This window comes from Sciurus vulgaris (assembly GCF_902686455.1).
Source record: "Sciurus vulgaris genome assembly, chromosome: 5".
Classification (NCBI taxonomy): domain Eukaryota; kingdom Metazoa; phylum Chordata; class Mammalia; order Rodentia; family Sciuridae; genus Sciurus; species Sciurus vulgaris.
The window spans coordinates 38,849,218-38,862,399 of NC_136465.1; positions in this window are offsets into that span (position 1 = coordinate 38,849,218).

Here is a 13,182-nt window from a genome sequence, read left to right on the forward strand (position 1 = left end):
CATCTTCTCTGTTTGTTCAGCTTTGTTTTCAAGGTTAAATATTTTGTCTTCAATGTCTGAGGTTCTGTCTTCCAGGTGTTCTATCCTATTGGATATGCTTTCTATGGAGTTCTTAATTTGGTTTATTGTTTCCTTCATGTCAAGGATTTCTGTTTGGTTTTTTTTCAATATCTCTAACTCTTTATTGAAATGATCTTTTGCTTCCTGTATTTGCTCTTTTAACTGTCGATTGGTGCGATCAATCAATGCTTGCATTTGCTCTTTCATCTCATCATTCAATGCTTGCATTTGCTCTTTCATCTCCTCGTTTGCTTCTCTGATCATTTTAATTATGTACATTCTGAACTCCTTTTCTGTCATTTCTTCTGCCATGCTGTCATTGGGTTTTATTGATGTAACATCTAGATTTGTTTGCAGCATTTTCTTTCCTTGTTTTCTCATGTTGTTCAGATATCAGTGGACCGCTGAGATATTGCAGATTTCCTCTGTTGATTTACAATGTCCCTGAAGATTTCTATATATATCCCCTCTTAGCCTTCAGTAGGCTGAAGTCTTGGAGGAAGTTGATAATGCGGTGCTCCACAAGGAAGCTGCCTCTCTAGGAGTGGTGGCCTTCAGGTGGGGTATATTCCCTGCTAGTGGGCAGAGGTGCCTCCACTTGTTGACCAATGGTCATCCAAAGGGGACCTAGGCTGTGGGCTGAGGCAAGGCCTGTTTGGGCTTGTGTCTCTGGTTTTACCGTCCTTGTGGGGAAACCTCACCAGGCAGGGAAGACTCACCCAGTGGGGAGGTCGCTGGTCAGTTTCCTCCTAGAGGTTCCCCTCAATTTACAGCTACTGCCTGGGCTGGGCTGCCTTCCTCTGAAAAGTTTCCAGGGGCCCGGCCCTACCTCCTGGGCCTGGGAGCCTCACCCTTCGCAGATGAATCTCCTTAGGCTGCCCCTCCTCAGAGAATTTGCCCATAGGCCTGGAACCTTCGCTCCGCCCTAAGCCTGTCTCTGTGCGGCTCTTCCACCCAGAAGCCTCCTAGATCCTGGGACCCTGCTCTGCACCTAATCGCCTGGCTGCGTGGCCCCTCCTCTGAGCAGCCACCTGTGGCCCCGAACAATCGCTCTGAGTCCCAGAGACCCGCCACAGGCCTCTTCCTCCAGACAGCCGCCCAGTATGCCGGTGCGGTCACTAGGAGTCCAAGAAACTCACTTCGTGCCTCCTCCTCCCACCAACCACCCGTAGCCCGGGGCAATCAATCACTCCGAGTCGAAGTGACCCTCCCCGTTCCTCTTCCTTCTCCAGATAACCCCCCGGGTGTTCAGGAGCAGTCCCTCTGAGTGGTTCTGAATCCACGTGACCCGCTGCACGGGTCCTCTGGGCACCGCCCGGAGCTCTGGTGCGGCCCCTCAAGACCAAGCGTCCCACCACGCTTCTCCTCCAGGCAGCCCCCCTGTGTTCAGGAGCTGTCACTTTAAGACCAAACAACTCACCACTCGCCTTCTCCTCTGAGCAGCCGCCTGGAGCGCTAATGCAGTCACTGCGAGTCCAAAGGACCCGCCGCGCTCCTTCTCCTCCTTCTCCTACTCCTCCAGGCAGGCCCCGGGGTTCAGAAGTGGTCAGAGTCCAAACAGCTCGCCACGCAGCCCCTTCTCTGGCAACCGCCTGTAGCTCCCGCGTAGTCACCCGAATCCAAGCGGCCGCTCCTCTTCCTCCTTGTCCTCAGGGCAGGCCCCGGTGTTCAGAAGCGTCGTTCTGATTCCAAACAGCTCGCCGCGCAGCTTCTCCTCTGGCAACCGCCTGCAGCTCTGGTGCAGTCTCTCCGAATCCAAGTGGCCACGCTCCTCTCCTCCTCCTCAGGGCAGGCCCCGGTGTCCTGAGTCCACACAGTTCTCCCCGCCACTCCTCCCCCGGGCAGCCGCCGGAGCCCCAGTGGCTGCTCCGAGTCCCAGCGCTGTGCCGAGCGGCCTCCTCTACGGCGCTCCAGCGGGGGGAGGGGCGTCTCACCGGCAGTTTTACTTCACAAAGTTTCCTGCGTTCCGGGACCCCCGTCCCATCCGGGATGCCCCCCCAGGGGGTGAGAGTCACCCGGCTACTTTGAGTTGGTCCCAAGCGTCTCAATATCTCCTCTCTTGAATCCTGAGTTCTGGAGCAACACGTAATGCAGCCACCCTCTAGGTCGCCATCTTGAAAAGATCCACCTGGAATGTTCTTTGCCCTCATTCCTGTCTAACTAACTTGCACAGAAACATACCTGTCCCCTGGATAATCAGGTCCTGGGTTCACAGTGCTGTCCCTAGTGCTTCTCCTTCTTAATACTTTGCATATCCGTAACTGATCTGTCATTATTCATTTACTGTTTATCTTCTCTGCCACAGTGTATACTCCACGAGATAAGGGGAATTGTTTGTTTACCACTTCTTTCCAACATCTAGCCCAAATCCTGGCACACAAAGCATACACAGTAATAATTTTCCTAGGCCTACCCCAAAGAACCAAAGGCTGAATGTTTTCTCTGATGTGTGGGTGCTAATTCACAATAAGGGGGGAGGGAGAATAGACAGAGGAGAGTGAAGGGGGGGAGGGGGCATGGGGGCAGGAATGACAGCAGAATGAATTAGACATTATAACCCTACATGCATTTATAATTACATAACCAGTGTAACTGCATCATGCACAATCAGACCAATGAGAAGTCACACTCCATTTATGTATGATGTGTCACAATGCATTCTACTGTCAATTGTAACTAATTAGAACAAATAAAAATATATTTTAAAAATTAATTAATTAGAATAATAATAATAATAATTTTCCCATAAAACCTACAATCCGAAGTCGCCATCTATATTACAAAGACTTGTTTTACTCTGAAGCCTTGACTGAACACTGCTTCCTCCTCCAAAAGACTATTCATGGAGCTTGACCTTTCCTTTGCTCTTCTAACTGATTTTTCCTTGCATCTGTGTTCTCCCCAACTTCTCTCTTCCCAAGACATTTACTTGTTCCTTTGACGTATTTGTAAATGACAGCTGTACTTTGAGAAGTACAACTTTATGGTGCCTAACTTAATAGATGACGGTATGTTTTTCATGAAATCCATGTCTCTCTCTGCATAACCATTGTCTCTGTTAGAATCTGGGTGGGAGGCATCAAATGATAGCCGAGCCTGGTAACAGTCAGGAGATTGAGGCAGAAGGAGCACTTGAGGCCAGGCAAGACTAGGCAAGAGACATAGTGAGACACCGTTTTGTTTTGTTTTGTTTTGTTTTGTTTTTAATGATATTTAGATGCCATCCTTGAGTACTTTGGTAAATTTTAGTGTTCTCTGACTTAGTCTTCATTGGATCGACAGTCACTCTGGGGATGACATTCTTGTTTAATTTTGCTCAAAATACTTTTTCTTCCAATTATTTGGAAGCATCTATATTTGGAAATAAAAACTCTCAAGATGGAATTTTCTCCCTTTTGTAAGGGAAATTATTTTTATTTTCTTTTTGTTGTTGTTATTTTTTTTTTTTTCAGAGGGGAAGGATTGGTGGTACTGGGACTGACCCCAGGACCTTGTGCCTGCTAGGCAAGCACTCAACCACCTGAGCTACATTCCTCAACCCCTGTAAGAGCAATTTTTTTAAAATTTTGTTTTATTGTACACAAATGGGGTACAATAGTTGTTTCACTGGTTGTACATGAAGTAGAGTTGCACCATTTGTGTAAATATACATGTACATAGGGTAATGATGTGATATTTTTCCTTCCCCCACCCCACCCCTCATTTTCCTCTATACAATCCATCCTTCCTGCATTCTTGCCTTCCTCCCCCTAGCCCCGTATGTATCATCATCTGCTTATCAGAGAGATCATTTGGCCTTTGTTTTTTTGAGATTGACTTATCTCACTTAGCATGATATTCTCCAACTGCAAATCCATGTACCTGCAAATGCCATAATTTTTTTCTTCTTAATGGCTGAGTAATATTCATATATATATATATATATATATATATATATATATATCACAGTTTCTTTATCCATTCATCAACTGAAGGGCATCTAGGTTGGTTCCACAATCTAGCTATTGTGAATTGAGCAGCTATGAACATTGATGTGGCTGCATCACTGTAGTATGCTGATTTTAAGTCCTTTGGGTATAGGCCGAGGAGTGGGATAGCTGGGTCAAATGGTGGTTCCATTCCAGGTTTTCTAAGGAATCTCCACACTGTTTTCCAGAGTGGCTGCAATAATTTGCAACCCACTAGCAATGTATGAGTGTGCCTTTTTCCTCACATCCTCGCCAACACCTGTTGTTGCTTGTATTCTTGATAATCACCATTCTAATTGGGGTGAGATGGAATCTTAGGGTGGTTTTGATTTGCATTTCTTGTAAGAGCAATTTTAAAGATAAAATTTCATCCCCATTTTCATAAGAACAATAGTACGTCCTTCCTTCCAAGGAGTGTAGGGTTGTGGTATGAAGGAGGAGAACAAGAACCGTCCTGGTTCTCAGAGGACTAGACCAGCTACCCACAGTATCCAAAATAGATACTGTGGTCTGATCCATCGGTTCCTTAGGAAGTCACCAAGGCACAACATTCCCCACACCAACCTCCATGGGGAATCTGAAAATGGCATCTCCAATAACACATCAACCTCAAAAAACTGTGACAATGAGTGTTCTTGTATGCTACAGTCTGTGAGACAAAATTTCTCCTGAAAGTGTAGCTCTTTTCCTCACCATCATCCATTTATTTTTGAAACGTTGCCATAATAAAGAAATGTAAGTATGAAAGTTATGAATTTTGAAAGACCTGATGGTAGTAGGATTTTCAAAACACAACTTGTCTAAGCACTGTTGTCTCTTCAACTTTCCAATCTATAAAAGGGAGGAGTACACATTGAGCTTTTATAAACAATGAGTCCTAGCAAACCTAAATGTCTATACTAACAAAGAGAGTTGGTGGTTCTCAGCCTTCTCTGTAGGCATGCCCACAAACTACCCCGACAACTGATTTGAGGCTAAATCACTGCAGTACTTACCTGTGTATTTCTTTGACCTTTTCCGTTCCTTCCCTTTCCTTCTTCCAGCAACAATGTGGTTCTCCTATCACTTGCAAGATACTGATGAAATAAGAACTTATTTCTGAACATTTCTTGCAGAGTTCTCATAGAAATGACAGTCACTTGTGAATGACTTCCTATTTACTTCTCAAAATACTCTGAGTTTTTTTTTCTAATAATTTTGAAGCATTATATTTAGGAATAAAAACTATGTAGATGATTATTGGAATTATCTTTCTTTTGTAAGAGCAATTTTTAAATTTCAGTGGTTGCAGTGATAAAAAGATGAAGACAGGAAAGGTCTTGCTAAGAAGGCAATATTTTGTAATTTCTTTCCTTGTATTCCCTACCCTCTTTTACAAATCTGTCTTAGCTTTTGAGGGTCAGATGATCCCAATTTGTTCCTCTTTTTCTCTCCAAAAATACTTTCTTCCCTTTATCCCATTATTTGGTTTCTCTGGCAAGTTCCAGCATCATTTTTATCATTTTTAGTAAGATGAAGAGAGGTGGAAAATATTACAGATTTGGGGTTTGAAGATTGAGTTCAGGAGAGATTTTGCTGAAAGTATAGCCATATCTGCCTGTTGGCTTACTGCAAATGATATAAAGCAGTGTAAAAAATTTAAGAAGAGACTTGTAGAAAAAATTATACAAGTGGAAAAATAAGGCAATTGGTAAGGAAAGATGCTTTGAGAAAAAAGAAATGTAGTTACAGTAAATGACTTACAGTAAGCCAAAGTTAGAGTCGTGATAATGTAAATAATGTTCATAGATAATACAGATCTGTGTTGTGGTGGTGGAGATGAGAATCCACAGGGCATAGTATCAAAGGGGATTAGACAATTAAATCCACATCTAGCAACTGCAGCTTCAACTCCCAAAACAGTGACATAATTTATATTGTCTAATATTGATGAATCAAAAATATCAGCATATATGTATTATTTTCTATGTGGATATCACCTAAAAGAGGAAATGGTGCTAATCCTTTAGGAGCAGGGTGACAAGAGCTTAAGAGCTGACCAGGGACTGTGGCCTTCACATTATAAGCTTTTTAGAATAGTTGATTTTTTCAAAATTTTGTGCACCTCTTGTTTTAATAATTTTTAGAGTAAAGATAAAATGTAAAGAAATAATAAAATTAAAAGTGATTCATTGATTCAATTGACTTTTGATCTACAGAGAGGTTAAATATTTTGCTGTTGCATAGCAGAATCAGAATTAAATCCAGGCTGCAGAATTCAGAATCTGTGTGCTCCATTTTCATGCTATACCATTCTGTGTGGTTGAGTGGATAAAATACATAGCATCATTGTGTTTGTCCTCTCGGAAGCAACTAATAAACTACAGATGTTGTCATACTTCAATACCATCAATTTCATGGTTATGTGATCTTGATCTCTTTGAATCTCGTCTTCCATGTCTAATGATATTATCTACTTCAAGGAATGTGTGTGTTAGGAGGATGTCTGAAGGTGCTAGAACTCCGAACAGGAATAAAGGTGAAGGTTTGTCTTTAGTTCTGCATTTCAGCCCAGGCTGAGCCCTCAGGAAAAGAGAGAAACGGAAGAGGAAAGGTAGAGTTTGGATCCTTCTTCTGAGTCCCACGTCTTTGTTACTATCTATTGCTCCCTTCTTACTCATCTCTAAAGTACAGAACATCCATCCTTTCAAATCCATCCATAGCTGTAGAGGCCCTTAAAACCCAAGAATTAACTTGTTTTGTTCCCTACTGTTTTATAGCACAGATTTTATTATTGTTTAGGTATAGTAAGACCAATTGATCAGAACATGACTGCCTTGGAAAAGATAACTTAGTGTTCACAAACCCCAATGGGAGGGAGCATGCCGTACAGTGGAGGGTCACATGGAGACGGCAGGAGGCAGAGGGAACAAGGAGAAAACATGGGTAAGAGCCTTTCCCATGGTTACCAAGAGAAGAGGCAGGTGAGGCAGAGTCAGCAGGCTTGGGATTGGCACACGGGCCCGGGGCTGTCCCTAGTGGTCTTAGGTTGGGGCAGAGCAACAGTGGTCCTGAGAATGAAAATCCTAATAGAGGAAGTGGTTAGGGTATGGGCTTTGGATTGGTTCCTTTGCATTTAAAAAGCTCTCCTTGCAGAATCCCCAGATATCTGACCCTAAGCAGAGAAAATAAAAAATCATGACTAATAAGCATACATTCTGCAGTGTAAAATAATACTTGTGACAATGGAAAATTCATAATTTGTCTCCCCATTTGAGAATAAAAGGGAAATATTAGGAACCATTAATAATGCAGAGTGTGGACCCACCAAACACTCTACATTTTGCAACCTGGGGCTTTGTTAATCATGACCATCCCATGCTATCTATGAATTTTGTTGTTTTTGTCGTTACAGAAGTCCCCTTCTTAATACTCTTGTGCATTTGCAAAAGCATTTTCAGTTTGGATGCCTGACACCCCTGAAAAAGAACTCCTATACAAATCTTCCATTGATCCTTCTGGAAGCTTAACTAGCTCCAGGGCCCTCCACAATTCCAATGCTGAAGGACTTCCTATCAAAATCTTCTTTACTTCTTTGGCTATTCAAGAACATCAGATGTGTACAATCACTGGAGATTTTAGCAGTTGGTAAGTCACCTCAGCCTCCTATGGCCCCATCCACAAGTGACCCTTGGCCTTCCATTTTCCTCACCTGATGAAAGAATGTAGCTGTGTTCTCTCAAACAAGAATGTCTTAACTGCCTGCTCTGGAGAAAATGCTCTGATAAATGCTTTGTTTATTTATCCAACACAGGTTTATTGAGTGTTGATTACGTGTCAGACACTTTTGTAAGCATCGAGGATACAGTAGTGAGCGAAATAGACAAAGGCTCCCTTATGGAGCCGGAGGGGAGCTGGCAATAGCCAAAGTGAAAATATATGGCATGTCAGATGGTATAAATGCTGGGGAGGGGGGGCAAAATGATGCAGAGAAGAGCGAGATGGGGCTCGTGGATTTAAATAAGGGGGGAAGAAAAGGCCTCTGTGGACGCACCATCTTAGCAAAGACTTAAGAGGTGCTCAGGAGAGATGGCTTGTTCACGTAGGCACGTAAAGTCTGTGTTGAAGTTCCAAAGGCAATCTACCAGCCCTTGCCAGATTGAGCAGTAACCAGAGGTTAGGTTGACCACCGTACAATGAAGGCAAATTCTCACTCATCATCGCCACTCTCACCCAGGGTTCCTCAGCACCTACTATGTACACTGTCCTCTGTCGCGCATCAGGAAAAGTGAGGCTGTGAACGTGACCCCCCCAAGTGACCTACTTCCACCAGCCACATTGCATCTGCCTACAGTTACCACCCAGTAATTTATTCAAATTATTAATCCCCCACGTGGATTAGCCCACAGACTAGCTCTCTTAATCTAATCATTTCACCGCAGGACATTCCTGCATTGCCTCATGAGCTTTTCAGGCGACACCATATCCAAACCACAAGGGCATTGGTACGACATCCCAGGGATTCCTAGCAATAGCTAAGCAGAGCACTGGATAGCCTAAGGAAGACCCGTGGGAAAGCGCACATTTGTAGACAGAAGCAAGAACCAAGAAGCAAGAACCATCAGTGGAACAGCTATTGTTAGTGATGGGATACTGCAAAATGGAGTTGCTTACAGACTGGTTAGCTTGGTAGAAACCAGGACCGTACGTGTTAGGATGCAGTCCAGCGTTGGGTAAGTTCCATTATGTGTAGTCCAATCTGATGGAATTGAAATTAATAATGTATCCAGCCTCTCTGGATTTAAAACACAGGGTAGCTAAGCTAAGTGCCAGAGGGATACAGATGTTCAGTTTAGAGGGGGGAAACAATGGACCCCAGAATACGAAGGATGAGTTTACCTGTGAGTCTGGTGCATGGCCACATGTGGCCTTAGCTTCTTGCAAAAGTTTCACAGATCAGTAGTGTGGTCCTGGGTCAGCATTGTAAGGAGCATGATTCCTGTAAGCCACAGAGTCAGACAAAGTTAAGGATCGTTCTATTCTACTGTAAAAAACTTGCAGGCTATTTTTATATCCTTCTACAAACACTGTTGTCGTGCCGTCATGAGAAACATCTTTCCACCTCCACATCTGTGGAAGCATTTTGAACATCAGTCAAAGTACATTGTGCTTGGGGTTAGGTGATGTATCTTTTTATATCATAGTTCATCCCAAGAGTTTGTTTTTCTCTTTACAATTTTTTAATGATAGCTGACAACACGTTCAAAGTAATACATCCCTTGCTCTCCTTCTGCTAAAAAATAAATAAATAAATCAGGTTTAAAAGCTGAGACTGTGATAACAAACTTACCACTTAGAAAGAGACTTCCAAGTTTAAAATACCTATGATAACAATTATTTATTGATAGCTTAACATTTAGGAAGAAGTCGCAAATTTTCAGAAGATTGAAGGAACCCTAATGAGGGTGATTATGAGAGGAGAGACTGGGTCTTCCGGAGGCCAGTGCCTTGTTGAAGGGTAGTGCTGCAACTGAGTCGCCATCTAAGCCAGATGTGCAAAGCCACATTCCTGATATTTGTGGCCTGGTATACCTTGTGATGGTGTGAGGTGTTTGCACAGCAGGGTTCCAGTCTTTTCTCATTCAATAGGTACAGCTGGACATGCAGAGAACAATACTGCCCTCTAGTGGTTAGAAGTGGGTTAATTTTAATTTTTTTTTTCCCCTGATAATGTCAGTGATTCCCAGAACAATTTGTTGCTTACCAAAGTGAAGGAAAGGATGAATACAATTCCCTGATGAAATACAGACCCAATCATCCTGGTTTTGTTGGATTTGTTTAGGTAATGACAGCTGCGTGGTCTGATCCAGTCTTTGGGGCAGTGAATCACATATTTATTCTCTTCATAGTTCAGTTTCCTCAATGGGAAATTCAAGATGTTTCTAACTCTATTGAATTATATATGTGATTTTTCATCAGTTAAATGAGTAAATGATGTCTACTTTTTCCCCACAGAGTTATGATATGGACCGAGTAAAAGTATATGAAAATAGTTTAAAAGTATAAAACTCTGAAAAAAATGTGCTACTAGTGAGGAAAATGAAGATTGAACTGTTATCATTTTAAACACATCCTTAATTTAATTCTATGTTTTAGATTTTTTTCTCAGACATTACACACATGCGTGTGAGCACAAATAATTGATATCCTGTAATCTAGATCTACTGATAGAAATCTCATTATGAAGAGAATGCCTTACTGGTGACTTTAGGGAATACGTGTCTTAATATTCATGATTCACCCATAGGGATTTTCTCTAAGAATTGAGCCAGGCATGGTGACACATGCCTGTAATCCCAGTGGATCAGGAGGAGGTTGAGGCAGGAGGATCACAAGTTCAAAACCAGCCTCAGCAATTTAGTGAGGCCTTAAGAAACTTAGTGAGATGCTGTCTTAAAATAAAAGATAATAAAAACGGGCTGGGGATGTGACTCAGTGGTAAAGAACACCTGAATTCAATTCTCGATTAAAAAGAGAGAGAGAGAGACAGAGAGAGACAGAGAGAGACAGAGAGAGAAAGACAGAGACAGACAGAGAGAATTGAATAACCTGCATTTCTGAAGATGCCTTTTTACAACCATTATTGTAAGTAAACATGGGCCTAATAAAGACAGAAATGGACAATATAAGCCCTTCCTCAGTGAAGATATCCCACTAGAGACCACCGATTTGCTTTAAACCATCTTCAAGGTATTGAAAGTGAAAGAAGAGGACGATCATAAATGACCACTCAGATTGTCATGCTCTTCACTATCGGAGGATAAAAATAGGTTGGTGATATTTGGGTTCAAATTATATAACATGCTGATGATTATTTTTTCAGCATCACCAAACAAATATCCTCTGGAAAATATCAGATTCAGAAACAAAACAAGAGGAAATAGAGTCTCATATACTGTGCTAGGAAGATGGAATGTGAAAAAACATTTCCAATACGGGAAATAGTTACTTAAAGCAGGGTTTCTTTTTATTCCTTTAATGATCCTGAAGATACTTACTATCTGGTCTGGCAGATGTTAACACCTATTTTTTTTTTAATTTCATGGACATGCAAAAATTCAAAATTACAACAGAAGAGGTAGGAGAAATGCTGAGACAACCAAGAGTGACAAGCTATTTAATTTGCGCAGTGAATTAACTTTCACAGTGAGGGCTCAGCACATCCACCCCTGCCCTGGTGGATCCTTAGTACCACTGATGTGCTGGTGCATACAGTGCCAAACTGTGGAATGTACACATCAATTTTCCTCTTCTACTGTAGTCTGATTCTTTCATTCATCAACCCATTTCATTAGTCAGTAGTTTGAAAGCAGGGAAATTGTCCAATCATTGAGCAATTTCCTCCTTTCCTTATTTTATTGAGGTAATACAGCTTGTGTCTTTCATATACAAGTTTTCTATATATATTTCAAAAGTTACATCATGTCAGAGTACATTGTCATTGTCTTTAACATCTTAAAGCAAATTCTATGGCATCATGCATATGGATTCAGATGTGCACTTTATACTTTTCTAGTCCAATTTATTTATTTATTTATTTATTTTGCTTTTAAAGTTGTGATCTGTGCTTTTTTTTTTTTTTTTTTTTTGTATGTGTAACGTGCATGTCATTCAAAATATTCAAATAGCCAGTGGAGATGGAATGATGGGACTCGGTCTGAAGGCTTCCAATAGACTCTGCCACATCATGAATCACCAGGGCAAACCAAGTTCTGTCCTGGTTCCATTCCTGTTCTTGTCTATTTTGACTGCTTCTGAGCTTGGATTTATCCAGAGTCTGATCATCTTGCCCACATGCCTGGGAGTTGACATCTTCTGCTAAGACTCTGCCTAAGTTCATCCTGCTGTGGACTCAACTTCCTCATCAAGGACCAAATTTTGGCCTATGTCCCATGTTCCTCTGGACATCTGACTGGAGCAAGTCCCTGTTTGGGCGATACTATTCCTGTCTTGGCACTGACACATTGTACCGTCTGGGCTAGGCTAAGCGGCCAAAATAGGAGAGCTTTGGCATCTGTATGGGATCACCATTCTTTTTAGACTGAAGTTGACATAGAATGCCAGTAGTTAAAATAAACTAATATCCAGCTATCCACCCATTGGGGTACAACACAGCAAAGCTAGAGGCTAAGACAAATATACAGACATGTGAAATATATCATCTTAGGTAGTGATATCAAAGTTCTTACCAGAAAAAAATTATTGAGGAACACATTTGAGTCCCTGCTGTTAATGCTGTCAACGTGGAACCTGCAGACCTTGTAGAAATACTGAGCTCGCCTGGAGGACCCTAGCACAGAGCTGCTATGGCTAAAGCCAGCTGGCTTCCTGGACCCAGGAAGAGAACTGCACCCCAGGCCAACTCTGCCAGGAAACAGGATTTGTATCTGTGAACAACTTCTCACCTTTTTAATCCGAAAAACTCTTATTCAAAATTCCAGAAATATCTCAAATAATTATGCCTCCTCAGTGCCCCGTGTTCTTTTTACTCAGACCCACGTTCCTGGTGTATTTTCCCCCCACTCCTATTCATTACATTCATCACAAAACTTTATAATATCTATTTATGTGTATTTATTCTTTCTAGATTATGGGCTACTGTAGAACAAAGATTATCCTCATTCTTTTTTGTTTTGTGTTGTTTTGTTTTTGTTTGTTTGTTTTTTTGTGATGCTAAGGATCAAACCCAGGGCCTCATACATGCTAGCCAAGTGCTTTGCCATTGAGCTACATCTGCTCTCCTCAATCATTCTGTCTCCTCAGCTATTTAAGTAGTAATGTGCAAATGTAGTTGAGTATCCCTAATCTGAAACACGAAATCCAAAACGTTACAAATCCAAACTTTCTGAGTGCCCATATGACACCACAGTGAAAAATTCTACATCTGATCTCATGTGACAGAGCTCAGTCAAAACACAGGCACACTGAAAATACTCTATGAAATTACTTTCAGGCTATTGAAGAAGGTGTGTATAAAACATAAGTGAGTTTTGTATTTATTTATTTTTTGTATCTTGGGTTTCATCCCCAAGATACCTCATTTATTTCATATTTTATATCTTGGTATTTCATTTCAAAATCTGAAAAAATCCAAATTCTGATTCTAATCATTTCC